Genomic DNA, 17,224 nt, shown 5'->3' with positions numbered 1-17,224 from the left:
AGAACAATGAGATCCCTTTCTCCTGGCCCCGCAGAGCTCACGCATAGGGAGTACAACTCCAGTAGAGTCAACCACAGACACGTATGCCACTGTGTGTGTGAAGGGGAAGGGTGGGCTGAAAGTCAGCAAAAGTTCTGGAAATTTCCCAGGGACACCAGCTGTCTCTGGCACGCTGCCAGGTTTGAGTCCTTTAATGGTTCCCCCAATGTGATTAAAATGTCAGGTAAGGTGTAATCCTCCCCCCCCCCCGCAATATTGTTGAGTTGGTGTAAGATTAAGAGAACACTGGCAGGAGAGGCAGAAACCAATGGCTGCTGTTTCCGGAGCTGCCTCAGAGCAGAGAAGTAGGAGGGCAACCCCGGCTTCCACAGGGGGAGGTAAGAGGAGACTCCTTCACAGCAAGAGTCCACTGTGTCAGTCCACTTAAAGCGGGAGTCTGCCATGCCAGTGCCCCTCAGAGGCCAAGGTTCAGAGTGCTGGCAAGAATGAAAACTAAACCTCACCTTGTGGAAGGCCAGAGAATGGAAACCTGCCTGCCCTGTCCTTGACACGGGAAATAGCCAACCCCCATCATTGCCATCACCTGTGGTACTTACTTGACTATAGTTTGAATTCATAGCTCCCTCACCCTTGCTTATTTACCCGAACGAGCCTGAGTCAGCATGCCAGAGACATGTGTGTCCATGGCTGCAGGTCTAGCCTCACCAGCTAATACAGAGGCAACACGGGGGCTGACGCAGAGACTGGGTGTGAACACAGGTGGTATTGCATTCAGCCATGGAGAAAAATGGAGTTATGCCATTTGCAAGAGAGTGGACAGAGCTGGAGAGAATCCTATTAAGAAGATTAAAACAGACTTAGAAAGTCAAATACAACACTTCTCTCATTTGTGGAATTTAGATTTTTATAGATGCATAAAATCACACACAGGCACACGTGTCACCTGACAGCAAGTCCTTGAGGCGGCTTCCGAAGAGAGTGAGCATCTTGGGGTGGGAGAATGACGAAGTCACAGAGCAGAAAGGAAGAGCTGTGGAAACAGGCTGCAGTATGAGTAAACCCTCAGAGCTTCAGGTCTGACGCGATCACACGGAGATGCAGACAAACGAAACAATGATGTTTGTGTTTTTTCAGGAAGCAAAGAGAAATCTCTAAGAACTGAGCAAGGACTAAAGAGATTGCTGTCTCTGTGGGTTTCACCAGCCCGGTCTTGATTCCTTTGCTCCTCACTACACTCTGCCAGTGGGCTCCAGGAGTTCAGTTCGGTTTTTAGCTGTGGGTGTCTGCCTCTGCTTCCATCAGCCACTGGATGAGGGTTCTAGGATGGCATATAAGGTAGTCATCAATCTCATTATCAGGGGAGGGCATTTAAGGTAGCCTTAATGCCAGTTGGTGTCATTCTTGTAGATCTATGAAAATCTCATTAGTGCCAGATCCCTCTTGGAACCTATAATGGCTTCCTCTATTATGGTATTTCATCCTGCTTTCCTCTATTCTTACCCCGACTTAAACTTCCTGCTCCCCCATGTCTTCCTCTCCCCTCCTCTTCTCCCTGTCTCTTTCTCCCATCTTCCTTTCCCCTCCTCTTCCCCATGCTTGGGAGATCTTGTCTCATTCACCTTCTCTGGGTTACCATGCATCTCTCTCTTAGGGTTCTCCCTGTTTCCCAGATGCTCTGGTGGTGGGATTGTAGGCTGGCACTCCCCTGATCCATGTCTAAAATACATATATGAGTGAGTACACACCATGTTTGTCTTTTTGTGACTGGGCTACCTCACTCAGGATGGTTTCTTTCAGTGCCATCTATTTGCCTGCAAATTTCAAGATTCCATTTTTTTCCACTGAGTAGTACTCCATTGTGTAGATAAATCATATTTTCTCTATCCACTCTTCAGTTAAGGAGCATCTAGGTTGCTTCCACATTCTGGCTATTACAAATATTGCTGCTATGAACATAGTTGAGCAGATATCCTTATTGTATGAATGTGAATCTTTTGGGTATATGCCTAAGAGTGGAATTGCTGGATCTAGTGGTAGACTGATTTCCATTTTCCTGAAGAGTCTCCATACCGATCTCCAAAGTGGCTGTATAAGTTGGTACTCCCACCAGCAGTGCAGAAGAGTTCCCCTTTCTCCACATCTTCTCCAGCATAAACTGTTGGAGTTTTTTATTTTAGCCATTCTGACAGGAGTGAGATGGTATCTCAGAATTGTTTTGGTTTGCATTTCCCTGATAGCTAAGGATGTTGAGCACTTTCTCAAGTGCCTCTCAGTCAGTTTAGATTCCTCTATTGAGAATTCTCTATTTAGTTCTATACCCCACTTTTCAGTTGGATGCTTTGGTGTTTTGGAGACTTGTTTCTTGAGTTCTTTGTAAATTTTGGAGATCAACCCTCTGTCAGATGTGGGGTTAGTGAATGTCTTTTCTGTGGGCTGTCATTTTGTCTTGTTGACTGTGTCCTTTACCTTGCAAAAGCTTCTCAGTTTCAGGAGGTCCCATTTATTAATTGTCAATCTCAGTGTCTGTGCTACTGGTGTTATGTTTAGGAAGCAGTCTCCTGTACCAATTAATTCAAGGGTACCTCCCACTTTCTCTTCTAAGAGATTCAGTGTGGCTGGATTGATGTTGATGTCTCTGATCCATTTGGACTTAAGTTTTGTGCATGGTGATAGGTATGGATCTATCTGCATTTTTCTACATGCCAGCATCCAGTTATGCCAGCACCATTTGTTGAAGATGCTTTCTTTTTTCCATTGTATAGGCCATCTTTGAAAAAGAACCAGCTGGCCAGGTACACACCTTAAATACCAGCACTCAGGAGGCAGAGGCAGTCAGATCTCTGTGAGTTTGAGGCCAGCGTGGTCCACAGAGTGAGTTCCAGGACATCCAGGGCTACAAAGAAAAAAGAAAAAGAACCAACTGGGAAGCCACCGATCTCAGAATTGGAAACTCAGAGAACAGATTAACAGCACAGTAGATGGGGCCATGGAGAAGACTGGCAACAGACTGACGGAATTATCTACAAGAGTGGAGTGGGAGGGGCCTAATGAACTCCTGCTAGGTGATCTAGAAAGCAATGGCAGACAGGGTCCCAGTCAGCATAGAAGAGCTGATGGGTGATGTCAATCAAGCTCGAGACCCTAGAGGTCAGTGACGCCTCAGCGAGGTCAGTAAAGGGAGATTCACAGCTGGACGCAGGGACAGACTGCAGCCATGGGGGGAAAAGAGACGGGTTAAATACACCAAAGAAAACAAGGACCACTTCCGGCGGGAGTGTGCTATCATCAACAGAAGGCAGAATACACTGGCATTTTATTTATTGTGAGAAGGGATAGGAGAGGGCCTCCCTCTGTAGCCTCGGCTTTGAAGCTGTGAGCCTCCTGCTTCAGTGTCCCCAGAGCTGGCACCACAGGTCAGCTGCTTATATCTTCAGGGTGCTGAGAAGCAGTGATTGACAGTCTCCCAGGAGCAAGATGGGGTGCGGCTGCATTCAGACAAAGGAGCACTGTCAGGGGCTGGGGGAGGTGGGGTGGCGCTCAGTGGATGAACACTTGCTGTGCATGCATGAGGACCTGGGTTCATTCTCCAGAACTCAGGTAAAACATGCCAGGTGTGGTGGCATGCACTTGTAATCCAGTGCTGAGGGAACCAAGGCGGGCAGATGCCGAGTTCGTTAGCCAGCCAGCCTCACCTATTTGGTGAGCTTCAGGTGCCAGTGTCCCAGGAATCTGTCTCAAAAAGCAAAATGTATGGGATCTGAGGAATAACCACCTGGAGTTGTCCTCAGCCTTTCCACATGCATACACACGCAGGCACCCGCCCCACGTGTACACACACACACACACACACCCCAACCTGTGAGATGCCTGCCACCAAAATAACCTCATCCAAGGAAGCCCTCCATGCAGTGCACTCGAGAAGAGGCCAGCTATATAAAAAGAAGCAATGGGCACAGACGTCTGCAAATATTTGGGGGAGGAAATACATAAGTGTGGGCTGTATGACTCCAAAATAATGGCTCCTAATTGATGGTGGAGAGAGACAGGGCAGCACTAAAGTACTGGATGGTACCATATAATTTGGAAGAGGATGCTGGAAATTGAAGCTTTCAAATGTTTTCTGTTATTGAGGAGGAGGGTAAACACACTGGGCAAGCCCAGAGGCTGTTAGGTGCTGTGCTAACATCCTCACAGCAAGCCCTAAAAACTAGCCATGGGCTGCATGATGGCTCAGGCAGTAGAGGCACTTGCTGCCAAGCCGGACTGACTACCTGGTGTCAAACGTGGGGAACTGCAGTACAAAGAACCGATTGCGAACATTGTCCTCTGACTTCCACGCACCCACCAAGGCACACGTATGCTCACGCTTGAGCACACAACTAACAGAAGAGAAGAAATGTGAGGCTGGAGAGTAATTAAGTAAACTCTGAATGCACAGCTCAAAGGACCAAGCTCTTGTTTAAAGACAATTATTGGATTGAAGTTTTAAAATATCCAGAGTACAAAGACCTAGCTTTGGTGACACAAGCATCTAATCTTGGCGACTCAGGAGACTGAGGCAGGAGGATTGTGAGTTTGTGGTCAGCCTGGGCTACATGGTGAGCCCACTTATCTAAAATGAAATAGACCCAGTGAGTTCAGCAAGAATAGAAATGGTGTATTATGGCTAAATCATGCTCACTTAATACGTTAGTTGACTTAAAATCATAAAGTTAAAATAACATAATTTCAACAGACGGGAACTTGTTCAATGGAATCTTCTAGTTAGCCAGGTGTGGTGGTGCACACCTGTAATCCCAGCCGTTGGGAGGCTGAGGCGCGAGGATGGGCAGCGAGATGCCAGCATGGGCTATATAGTGAAAACTCGTCTCAAAAACTAGCAAGAAGGCTGGAGGAATGGCTCAGAGGTCAAGAGGGTCTGATGCTGCTAATGAAGAGGACGCAAGCCCTTTCCCCAGCAGCTCACGATGACCCCAGAAACTCACGATGACCCCAGCAGCTCATGACAACCCCAACAACTCACGACGACCCCAGCAGCTCACGACGACCCCAGCAGCTCACGACGACCCCAGCAGCTCACGACGACCCCAGCAGCTCACGACGACCCCAGCAGCTCACGACGACCCCAGCAGCTCACGACGACCCCAGCAGCTCACGACGACCCCAGCAGCTCACAACCGCCTCTAAGTCCAGTGTCAGGCTCTGGTTTCTGGCCTCTGTCTCTCTCTCTCTCTCTCTCTCTCTCTCTCTCTCTCTCTCTCTCTCTGAAAAATCCAGCAAGATGAAACAAAACAAAATTTTGACATTCATTCATTATAATAATGATTTACCCACTGAAAGGCATGTCCTTAACTCCATAAAAATGTGTATAAACAGGAGCGTGTAGATGTACACAACACCAAACACTCTGGCACAATATTGGAAGTGTTAATTTAGGAGAAGCAGCAGATTGATTAAATTAGGAAATTCTTTTCAACCCTGTGGTTTGGCCCTGCTTAGCATAGTAATGCAGGAAAAATAAATCAATGGCCTCAAGTTCTCATCAATGCTATTAGCAGATGCTATGACTATGTAAACAGAAAATGCAAAAGAATCAAACTATGTAAACAGAAAATGCAAAAGAATCAAACTATAAATCATTAGAAGAGTCTAGTAAGTTTTTTAATACAAAAAACACAAAAGCAATTTCATTCTTAAAGGTTTATTTAGATTATTTTTAAGTATTTGTGTGTGTATCTGACTGTGCTTATGCACGCAAATGCAGGTGCCCTTGGAAGCCAGAAGAGGGCACCAGATCCCCTAGAGCTGGAGTTAGAGGTGTTTGTGAACCTCTGGTGTGGGAGTTGGGAATCAAATTCAGATCCTCTGCAGGGTGGCAAATGTTCTTAACTGCTGCACCATCTCCAGCCTCCAATTTCATTTTTTCTACACCATCAGCAGTTAGAAACTGTAATTTAACAGTATGTGTCAGGTACTACGATTTCTGGAGATGGATGGCATCAGCTGAACCACAATGGATACAACTTACTGCTGTGGCACTGTGTGCTTGAAAGTGGTCCAGATGGTAAATTTATATTAACTGTGTTTTACTGCAATGAAAAAATGAAACTCAGAGGTAGTAAATCTTTAAACGAACACAAAGAAATGTTTAGCATGGAACTTAGGGCAGAGCCAGATCTGGCGGCATGAGTACTTGTATTCTTAGTGTTCTGTAGGCTGAGACAGGAGGCTCGCTGTGACTTTGAGGCCAGCGTGAATGACAGTGAGATTAGACCAACCAGGGATACATAATGACAGGACATACTCAGTGGTGCTGTTTTTGCTGGACTCGGAGTGGTGAATGCATCATGGGTGAGGACAGCACTGTGGGCAGGGATGTCATCATTCTTTAGCAGATGTGCTATAGACACCCTTTCCACCACCAGTGCAATCAGTTTTAAACATTGAAAGGCTGTAAACATGTATGCAGGAGCAGCCCCGTGGCTTTCAGGATAAAAATTGAAAGTGAAGGAATTAGAGTCCGTGCTGTGACTGGATCCAGAGACCGGGGGAGGGACCAACCTGGATTTGAGCAGTCAGTGCCAGCAGTCATGGGGTGTACCCGTAACCCAGGTTTTTTTTATCTGGATTGTCTCTTGCTCCTTCCAAACATGGCAGAGATGACGTTATTCTAGAAGGTTCCTTGGCAGAGTAGGAGGACCCGTGTCATTCTCTGTGTGGCTGTGGAGGGATTGGGGGACACTGAATCCTTTCTTTCAGAGCAGTGGTCTGAAGATGGCTGATTCCATGGCTAGGAGAAACTCAAGCCCTTCTCTTGCAACTAGGTCAGTTCCCGCAGCAGTCAGTGAGCTCTTGGGCCTGGGTGAGTTACCTCGAGAGGAGGTTGTTAAATGTGAGGATGGCCTTAGTGTCTTGTGTGTATGTGTAGGTATTGGGGTGCATGCAAGTGTGGGTAACCGTGTATATACATGCAGATCCCAGAGTGCATGCATAGGGACCCCAGACCAGGGAGCTATGCGTCCTCCTCCATTTTTTCTCCACCGTATTTCCTTCAGATAGGGTCTCTCAGTGAACTGGAAGCTTAAGGGTCTTTGGCTAGATTGACTGGCCAGGGAGTATTGGGGATCTGCCTGTCTTTGCTGGGGCTCCTGGCATGCACAGCCAGGGCCAGGTTTTATGTGAGTGCTGGGAAATCAGACTCAAGTCCTCATGAGCAAGAACAAGTCCTCTAACCATTAAGCAATCTCCCTAGCCTCATGTCTCACTTCCTCTAACGTCCGATGCCCTTCCCATGTCTACCGGGTGACATGGCAGTACAGCACCCTCTCTCAATGTGACTGCCTGCTCCCAAACTGCCCAACCTTAAGAACACTGAGCATCCGAGAAACAAGCCTTGGGAATTCTGGTACAGTCATAGAAAAATGGAGAAGACAGCAGGGATTTAGAGGCAGCATTCATCCTCATGTGGCTCCAACTTCAGAAGTGGGGAAGAGGCATTCTGTGTGTTGCTGGGATGTGGGGTGGGCGTGCCCTCAAGGAGAGCTCTCTTGCCCCTGCATAAGTCCCCAGCTCTCTGCAGGACCTGGGTGGCCCCAGGCAGCACTGCCCACCTGGTTAAAACTTGGGAGCTAGCTCAAGGCTTGAGTTGGGGCAGGAGGCAGTGGCTATGGGAATCGGGTGTGCTTGGGGCGGGACTATGGAGGAGGGGCATGGAGGTAGCAATGACTGTAAATTTGATGGAGGACAGTGACTGTTCCCTTCCATGCTGGAGACTGGAGAGGCTTGAGGGCTTGTGAATTCCTGGCTGCTGACCACTGTGGTTCTTGGCTGTGATTGTGAGGACTCTGGCTGGGCTTGCAAACTTCTCGGCCTGTGGTAATCAGGTGCCCCCAGTGGCAGATGGGTGACATTGCACTCTGTACCGCGGGTCATGGATGTCTCCTTAAAGCAGATTTTCTCATGCAGAAACTTGCCTCGGCACCTTTTTTTCCCTTTCTCTAGGTGGACTGCTCTGACCAGTTTTCTTCCCTTTTCTATTGCTGGAGTAGAGGCATACTTCCTTCCACTGTAGCCTCAAACTGGCCAGCAGCTGGCAACGGCCCAGGGGCTGGGGGCCCACCACTAGGCATGGTAAGGTGCATGTCTAGGCCCAAAGAGTAACTAGATATGCTTCAGCTGGTCTTCATCACCCCACAAGGTGGGCTGGGGGGAACCGCAGGCTTGTAAGGTGTGACTAGGATCGGGGTGGGGGACCCAGAAGTTGAGTATGATGCCAGGTTTCAGTGTTCAGATGTGGTAGACAGTGATAACACTCGCTGAGGGGGTTTGGAGGGAGAGGTGTGTTTGGTGATGGTTTCTATTGCTGTGACAAAACACCAAAAAGCAAGATGGAGAGGAAAGGGCTATTTGGCTTACACTCCCATATCATAGTTCAGATTGGAGGAGGTGGGGACAGGAACTCAGGCAGGGCAGGAACCTAGTGGCAGGAGCTGATGCAGAGGCCATGGAGGGGTGCTGCTCACTGACTTGTTTCTGTTGGCTTGCTCAGCCTGCTTTCTTATAGAACCCAGGACCAGCAGCCCAGGCATGGCCCCACCCACCATGGGCTGGGCCCTCCCCTATTGATCACTAAGTGAGAAAATGCCTTACAGCTGGATCTCATGGGGCGTTTCCTCAGCGGAGACTCCTTCCTCTCTGATGACTCTAGCTTGTGTCGAGTTGACATAAAAACAGCCAGTATAACCGACCCCTTGTCAACTTGACACACAAACACGTCACTATTAAGCCACATCACTTCCTTTCTTATTCATCCCCCAAGATCTTAAATCACTTTAAAAGTGCCACAATCTTTACAAAGTCAACACATTAAAATTTAAGACCCTTTTAAATAACAGTCCCGTTAAAAATCCAAAGTCTTTAAAAATTCGAGTCTCTCAACTGTGGACTTCAGTAAAACATCTTCTTACTTCAAGAGGGAAGACTCAGGGCACAGTCACTGTCAAATCAAAGAAAAACAGAATTATAACATCCATTATCTGGGATCCACTCTCAATCCTCTGGCCTCCTCCAAGGGCCTGGTCACTTCTCTGCCCTCTGCAGCACACACAGCTCACCTTCTAGGCTCCAGCTGGCTCCACCCCACTGCTGCTGCTGTCCTTGGCCTCATCCCATGGTCCTGGAATCTCTAAAATGTTGGTGTCTTCTCCTGCAACCAGACTTTCACCAGTAGCCTCTCATAGGCTCTCCTCATGGCGCCAAGTCTCAATTTCTCTGCATGGTCCCTTCAGGCCTGGGCCTTCAACTGCCACCGAGACCACACCTTCACCAATGGCCTCTCACAGTGCCCAGCCTCAGCTGCTCTCCAGGACCCCTTCATGCCCTCAAAACCAGAACCACCTGGGTGACTCTTGCACATCACCAAGACCAGCTTCCAGCCTGAGGAGCAACCTTGGCTGCCTCTGGAACACAGCTTCTCTGTGCTGTCAGGAAACACCTTCCAGAAGATTTCACCTCAGTGATGCTGGTCTCTTCTTAATCACTGCTGATTTCTTAGCTCCAGCCGGCCAGCATCAATGGTTCCATAAACATGAAGGTTTCACTTGAGTAGTTCTGGTACCTTGTTAATCACAGCTGATTCTTCAGCCCCAGCTGACCAGAACTCAGGATCTGACATCAAAATAACAAGTGGCCCTGATAGAGTCTTTAATCTTCCCTCCAAAATTCACAAGTCAGGCCTCCATCTTCTGCACTGCTCTCAGCATCCTTATCTTCCAAGCTCCTACAGAGCAGCCCACTGAGCTCTCAATATCACTGGCTTTTCTAGGTCAAAGTTCCAAAGTCCCTCCACAATCCTCCTAAAAACATGATGAGGTCTGTCACAGCAATACCCACTACACTGGTACCAATTTCTGTCTTAGTTGGGGTTTCTATTGTGACCACAGCAACTCTTTATCTATTTATTTTATTTTCGAGACAGGGTTTCTCTGGCTTTGGAGGCTGTCCTGGAACTAGCTCTTGCAGACCAGGCTTGTCTCAAACTCACAGAGATCTGCCTGCCTCTGCCTCCCGGGTGCTGGGATTAAAGGCGTGTGCCACCACCGCCCGGCCACAGCAACTCTTATAAAGGAAAATATTTAACTGAGGTGGCAGCTTACAGTTTCAGAGGTTCAATCCATTATCATCATGGCAGGGAGCGTGGTAGCATGCAGGCAGGTATGGTACAGGAGAAGGAGCTGCTATGTGTTGATATGCAGGCAAAGGAAGTAGACTTTCTCACTGGGCACAGCTTGAGCACATGAGACCTCAGAGCCCACCTCCACAGTGACACACTTCCTCCAGCAAGACCACACCTACTCCAGTGAGGTCACACCTCCTGATAGTGCCACTCCCACTGAGATTATGGGGCCAACTACATTCAAACTACCACAGATGAGCAAGGATTTGGCGGTGGAGGGCATATTAGTCAGGGCTCTCTGAGGGAAAAGGACCACTAGAATGATGGATATTAAACAGGGGATTCGTTAGACTGACTTAGACAAGGCAGATGGGTGGTCAGCGATGGCTGCCTGCACAGTGAAGAGGCAGAGAAGCAGGTGGCTGCTCAGCCCATGAATACGGAAGCCTCAGCAGTTCCAATCTGGCCCTGGAGGATCTATAGAGGCCTTCAGTCTGTGTGGTGGCGGCGGTGGCGGCAGTGGCAGTAGTAAGAGGCTAAGACAGGGGAGGCAGATCTTTCCACGTGGGCCGCTGGCTTCAAGGTGTCACCCACTCTGGGAGATGGTCTTCTCCCTACAGCTAACCCTTCCTGGAAACATCCCAGATTCATGCACTGGTGTGACTCCTGGCCATTTCAGATTCTATCTAGCTGACAATCAAGATTAATTATCACAGATGGACTGAGATGTCCCTGGCCGGGCAATGTTGGTTCAGAATTCAGCCAGCAGTCCAGATTCTTTTTTTTCCCCCCTGGTTTTGGTTTTTCGAGACAGGGTTTCTCTGAGTAGCCCTGGTTGTCCTGGAACTTGCTCTGTAGATTAGGATGGCCTTAAACTCAGAGAGATCCGCCTGCTTCTGCCTCCTGAGTGCTGGGAACTCTTTAGAAGATGAAGAGAAGGATTATTTCTCCTGCACGAACCAGGGACAGTTCATCTCAGCCCTTAGATCTTTCCCTCTGCCACCAGTAGAGGAAGAGGTCCAAGGGTTCATTTCGTGGGCCTCCCTGACACTGGCCTTGTAGGCTGGCCATCCAGAGCCTGGGCTGCTGTAGGGGGCACATGTATCCCAGGTCTGCTGGACTGGCCCACTGCATCCAAGCGGAGAACCCCTGCTCATGGTTGCTCTGATAGCTGGGTCACCTTGGGGTGACCTGAGACCAAGGATTCCTCTGGCCTCTGGTGTCTTCCTGTCCTGTGACCCTAGAAGGCTGTGTTTATTCAATTGCCTGGGGTTGGCTCTGGGTTAGGAGTGGGGAACTTCTTGGGTGTCACTCCACTGGAGTGCAGGGGGGGACTGTGTGTGATGTACGTGCCCGTGCGGGGCCTAGGGCAGATTTTCACACACACACACACACACACACACACACACACACACACACACACACACCATTACTATCCCTTCTGGTCACACCTAAAGGAAGAAAGAAGTGTGCGGTCACGGTGCCCGATGCTGAGGCTGGCTTCGTGGGATGCCTTCTTGGACTCCAGACTCTTCTTGAGGGCAGCTAGGCAGGCTGAGGCCAGGCATTCCAGGGCTGACTCCACCCCTGATAGCTCCTACAGTCTTTGACCAGAGAGGCGGGCATGCTCAAGGCCATAGATCCTACTTCTGAGTTGGCCAAGGCCAGAGGAAAAGAGGGAGGAGAGGCAGCCAACTAAGGAACAATTCTGAAAAACCTTGCGTTGGCTGAACAGACTCAAGATTGTCAGTTTTCAATACCCCACTCGAAGTGACAGATGCATTTTACAAGGAGACCAAGGCCCAGAGGTAGGTGGGGACTAGTCCTTGTCACGTATCAAGACAGACACAGAGCTAAAGACAGAACCTGGCCTCGGCTGGCCCTTCAAACCACCCCGCCCTTCTTAGGTGTTTGCACCAAGGCGGCCTATCCTGTCTCTGCCTCCATGTCTGCTGTGGGATTTCCCATTCCAAGCTGCAGCGACTACAAGCTGCGGATGGATGGCATGCTACTGCCCTCGTGTGGCCAAAGTGAGGAAGGGCCAGCTAAGGTGTGGTTAAGAAAAGCAGTAATTATTCAGCAGGCCAGGCTGCTGTAACCCCCCAGCCCCCATGAGCCAAATTGACCTTGTGTTGCAGGGCAGGGTTTGAATCCCACAATGCCCTAGTGATGTGTGACACTGAGAGGAGTGTCATTCCTTCTCTGAGCCTCAGTTTCTCCAATCAAAAGCCGGCTTTCTGTGGGGCTGCAGGAGTGCTGTGTTCGTGCAAAGCGTGATAGCGTTGACGTGTCTGGTCTTCATCCTACACTGGGGAGGCTGGCCCAGGCTGGCCTGCACCGTATCCTCCATCGGAGCCGACTGGCTGCTAACCGTGTCCTCGGTGCTCTCCCTCTGCTGTGCCTGCTCATCTGAACCTGACACCAGTCAGCAGGCAGGCGCCTGTGACCTGCTCGTGACAAACGAGTTGGGGATGAGTTGAGGGTCCCGATCCTGGGCACTCGGCTGTGACAGCAGCTCAGGGACTGGGTCTGGGACCTGCCTGGTTTCCCACCATGCGTTTAGGGGATGCATGGCTTGTCACAAGGGCCTTCAGACTCCAGTTCAAGGAGAGCAGGGCGACGCTCGGGAACTAATGTTGGGGTCACGGTGTCCAGTAGGTGGTCTGCTGCAGCTGTCCCAGGGGAACAGGCCCCGCTGCCTGTTTCCTCTCCACTCAGCAAGCAGTCGGAGGGACCTGTCTGCCCCCACAGCCAGCAGACAAAGGTGGGTCATCCTGGGACCACTGAGGGCGCCCGGGACCACTGGGGTGTGTGTCCAACCGGTGAAGGGAGGTGGGTGGGAAGGGTTAATCGACACCTCAACACTGTGCGTGGTGACCTTTCACTCTGCAGGAGGGGAAACTGAGGCTCGTGGGAGAAGGCTCTTCCTAGGTGTCCCAGGACTCTCGTGTTTTCACTACAGGGCCCCTCCCTCATGACGTCTCTGGGTTTGTCTGATGAAAAGGGACGTGGACTGTGGTCCCAGGGGGAAGAGTTTGGAGTAGTATTCTTCTCAATGTCCCCAGTGCATCTCTTGGAGGAGCTCGGTTCAACCCTGGCATTGGCTATGACTGGCTGAAACCGTCTTTCAGAGAAGCAGTTGTTCCCTGGGGCCTTGTTATTTATTTATTTAAAAATAAAACGATGTGTTATTATTGCGGAGGTGGCGGCAGCACAGGGTGGTGTGGTGTGTGTGGTGTGTGGTGTGGTGTGGTGTGGTGTGTGGTGTGTGTGTGTGTGTGTGGTGTGGTGTGCGTGTGGTGTGTGGTGTGTGGTGTGGTGTGTGGTGTGTGGTGTGGTGTGGTGTGTGGTGTGGTGTGGTGTGTGTGTGATGTGTGTGTGTGGTGTGGTGTGGTGTGTGTGTGGTGTGTGGTGTGTGGTGTGGTGTGTGTGTGGTGTGTGGTGTGTGTGGTGTGGGGTATGTGGTGTGGTGTGTGTGGTGTGTGGTGTGGTGTGGTGTGTGGTATGTGGTGTGTGTGTGGTGTGGTGTGGTGTGTGTGTGGTGGTGTGATGTGTGTGTGGTGTGGTGTGTGGTGTGGTCTGGTGGTGTGTGGTGATGGCGGTGTGTGGTGTGTGGTGTGTGTGGTGTGTGGTGTGGTGTGGTGTGTGTGTGGTGGTGTGGTGTGTGGTGTGTGTGTGGTGTGTGGTGTGTGTGTGTGGTGTGTGGTGTGTGTGGTGTGTGGTGTGGTGTGGTGTGTGGTGTGTGGTGTGTGTGTGGTGTGGTGTGGTGTGTGTGTGGTGGTGTGGTGTGTGATGTGTGTGTGGTGTGTGGTATGTGGTGTGGTATGTGGTGTGGTCTGGTGGTGTGTGGTGTGGTGGTGTGGTGTGTGGTGTGGTAATGGTGGTGTGTGGTGTGGTGTGTGTGTGGTGGTGTGGTGTGTGGTGTGTGTGGGGTATGTGGTGTGGTGTGTGTGGTGTGTGGTGTGGTGTGGTGTGTGGTATGTGGTGTGTGTGTGGTGTGGTGTGGTGTGTGTGTGGTGGTGTGGTGTGTGGTGTGTGTGTGGTGTGTGGTGTGTGGTGATGGCGGTGTGTGGTGTGGTGGTGTGGTGTGTGGTGTGTGGTGATGGCGGTGTGTGGTGTGGTGGTGTGGTGTGTGGTGTGGTAATGGTGGTGTGTGGTGTGTGTGTGGTCTGGTGGTGGTGCTAACCCTGGTTAGTGAGGACACTCTCCCAGCCTCCGGGGGTCTGGTGGTCTTGAGTCCCTGTTTGAGCCCCACCTTGTCCTGCTGTGTGACAGTAGCAGTCAACCCTACTTGCAGGACAGGTGGAGCGTCAAGCAGTGCTGCCCCCTCCTCAGTAAGCATGGCTATGCTGTCATTCAATGTTGTCTTGTGCAAAGCCTTGCGAGTCTCAGCCTCCGGTCTTCAGTGTCTGCAGGGCTGTGGCTGGCTGCTTGGCCTCTGCGTCCCTGGTCTCTACCTAGCTCACGGCAGGTTGGCCTCTCCTGCTCCACTGTGGGGAGTAAGTGAGTAATAGAGCAGAAACACCCAGAACCTGGGGACACCTGAAGCAGCTGTTGGGAGAAACTCGCGGGGAGGTTGGCGCTGTGTCACCCGAGGGGGCTCAGGACGCAACTCCAGAGGGTAGGGACCAGGTGAGAAGGCACCAGAATGCAATTCTCACCTCTGCCAGAAGGTGGTGCCAGTTCTCTCATGCTGCTTGCGTAGCAGCCGTCAGGGGCATCCCAATCCAGGATGGGCTCTCGAGGGTGAGGCCTGCTCTTTGCTCTTCTGGGGAAGCATTCAAGGACCAGCTATGGGCAGCTCCGGGTGGGGTGACGACCACTCAAGGGAGAGCCTGGGCTTGGTATGGCAGGTGCGTAAGCGCCAGATGGAAGAGATCTGTGGAAAGGGGAGGAGCCTGAGGAAAAATAGGCACGCGAGGAGGGATTTAGGTATCTCAGTCAGCAAAGAACTTGCCATGCGCGACGGCTCACATTTATCGCCCCACGCTGGGGAGGCAGAGACAGGAAGATCTCCAGGGCTCACTGGTCAGCCAGCCTAGCATACGTAGCAAGCTCCAGGTCCCAGAGAGGGACCTGCCTCAAGAAGCGAGATGGACAGCAGATGTTCTCGGGTGCCGCTTACACACATCCTACCCTACACACACAAATGCGCGCGCGTGCATACCCACACGCAAAGTGGCAGAAGAATACATGTATGAAACCATTGATGGGGGAGGAAGAGGAGGCTGGCAGGCCAAGGGGAACACAGGAGGCAAAGCCATACAATAGCTGAGTACAAAACGGGAAAGCCCTTCTGCTCCTGCTCCCCTGCAACTTCCCACCCCAGAGGAGCCTGTAGGCTTGGCGTCTGGTGAGCGAGTGTGTGCGTGTGCGTGTGTGTGTGTGTGTGTGTGTGTGCGCGCGTGCGCGCGTGCATGCGCGTGTGCAACTTCCTACCCCAGAGGAGCCTGTAGGCTTGGCGTCTGGTGAGCGAGTGTGTGCGTGCGTGTGCGTGCGTGTGTGCGCGCATGCGTGTGCGTGTGTGGTGGTGCGCAGAGAGCTGCTGTCCATTAAACTACAAGGGGGAAAATAGTAACCTAAAAATCTCCCTAGTCCAGAATGATTATGGGTCCTTCTGGAGAAAGGCCTCCTTGGGGGCTTGGAGGGTGGAAACCAGAGCCCGAGTGGGGATGCCGGGGCTCAGCTGTCCATGCTGGCTCTCCTCTTAGGGAATGGCCCTCTGCAGTTTTCAGTAACCCTTACATTAACATCCAGTTTGGTCCCCATGCGGCCCAGCTAGAGGGAGGGATGTTGATAGTTCCCCAGGCCAGGACCAGATCAGAGATTAAAAAGGGATAGCTATGCGCCTCCGGGGTGGTGGTAGAGGGCTGGAGAGAATTTTGGGGTGATTCTCTAGATGGCTGGCGAAAGGCCAGATATCTTGGGGTCCAGGCCTGTGTGTCTGGGGGGGCACAGGGTGGGAAACAGATGACAGCCAGTCGACTCTGCCTAGGTCCCTTTGAGTCCGGGTTCTGACAGTTACTTGGAGAGCAGCTTTGAAATAGTCTCCTCTCCCACCTCCCTCGCCCCCCCCTCCTCCCTCCTTCCTCTTTCCTCTTGTCAGAAGCGTATAAGAAGAGTGGAGAGCCAGTTATAATTGCCCCCTGCGGAACTCACCTGCCGTGAAAGGGTGTTAAATAACACGCAATTTACATGTCTTCCCCGTAGGAAATTATAGAATCAGAGCTTTCAAATTAGCAATAGATTTTTCTAATTGAATCTGTTTCCTGTAGGGCAGGTGAAGTGAGGGGCCTTCAGGTACTTCACTCTCCACAGCAAACGGACTGCCAGACAATTGCAGGAGTTCAACACTCATTAAAGACACAGGCAAAGTTGACGCTGTGTTTCTGGGAGAGAGCCCTGTAGGAAGACATGGGGACGTGCCCTAGGGACCGTCTGATCACTCTGGTGACAGGATAAAGGGTGTCTACACCCCAAAGGGAAGTCAGTGCTGCTGCGCGATGGGGCAAGGCAGAGTAAAGAAATGGATATGAGTGTGGCTGGGTCACCTCTCTTGTCATCCCTCTCGGATGTCAGCTCAGAGTCAGGCTCTGGGACCTTGCAATGATTTTAACACTTAGTGGGCCTCAGTTTCCCCATATGTGAACAGTACCTAGCAGGAGGCCATGGTTCACACGAGGAATGGCTAGGCCACTACATGGAGGCCTGGTACATAGGAGGTGCTAACAGATTCAGATATATTTTATAGAATCATTCATCCTTGTAACCTTTTGTACATGTGTGTTCAAAGATGTGTACGGTTTCACACTGAGGTCAGAGGAGGACATTATTGGGCGTTGTTCTCAGATGCCATTTTTCTTGAGACAGGCCCTCCCATTGGTCTAGAACTTTCTGAGAAAGCTAGGCTGGCTGGCTATCGGGACCCAGGACAGGGATTCACCTGTCCCTGCCTCCCCAGCATATGGTGGCATGCCTGCGTTTTTATGTGGGTTCTGGGGATTGAACTTAGATCTTGGTGCCTGCAGGGCAAGCACTTTACTGACTATA

The 17,224-nt window shown here is 50.9% G+C and overlaps 1 long non-coding RNA gene across 1 annotated transcript; it reads right to left on the bottom strand.

Annotated features, from left to right (window-relative positions):
• Positions 1-8,780: 8,780 nt before the first annotated feature.
• LOC110340374 lies at positions 8,781-9,962 on the bottom strand. Its single transcript, XR_002382167.2, has 2 exons — positions 9,114-9,962; positions 8,781-8,995 (listed from the first exon to the last, which is right to left on the bottom strand). It is a non-coding gene; the product is annotated as an uncharacterized LOC110340374 (long non-coding RNA).
• Positions 9,963-17,224: the final 7,262 nt, after the last annotated feature.

This window comes from Mesocricetus auratus, unplaced genomic scaffold, assembly GCF_017639785.1.
Source record: "Mesocricetus auratus isolate SY011 unplaced genomic scaffold, BCM_Maur_2.0 Super-Scaffold_100010, whole genome shotgun sequence".
Lineage (NCBI taxonomy): Eukaryota > Metazoa > Chordata > Mammalia > Rodentia > Cricetidae > Mesocricetus > Mesocricetus auratus.
Note: the sequence above shows the minus strand (reverse complement) of the source record. Positions and strands in the feature narration are given on the sequence as shown.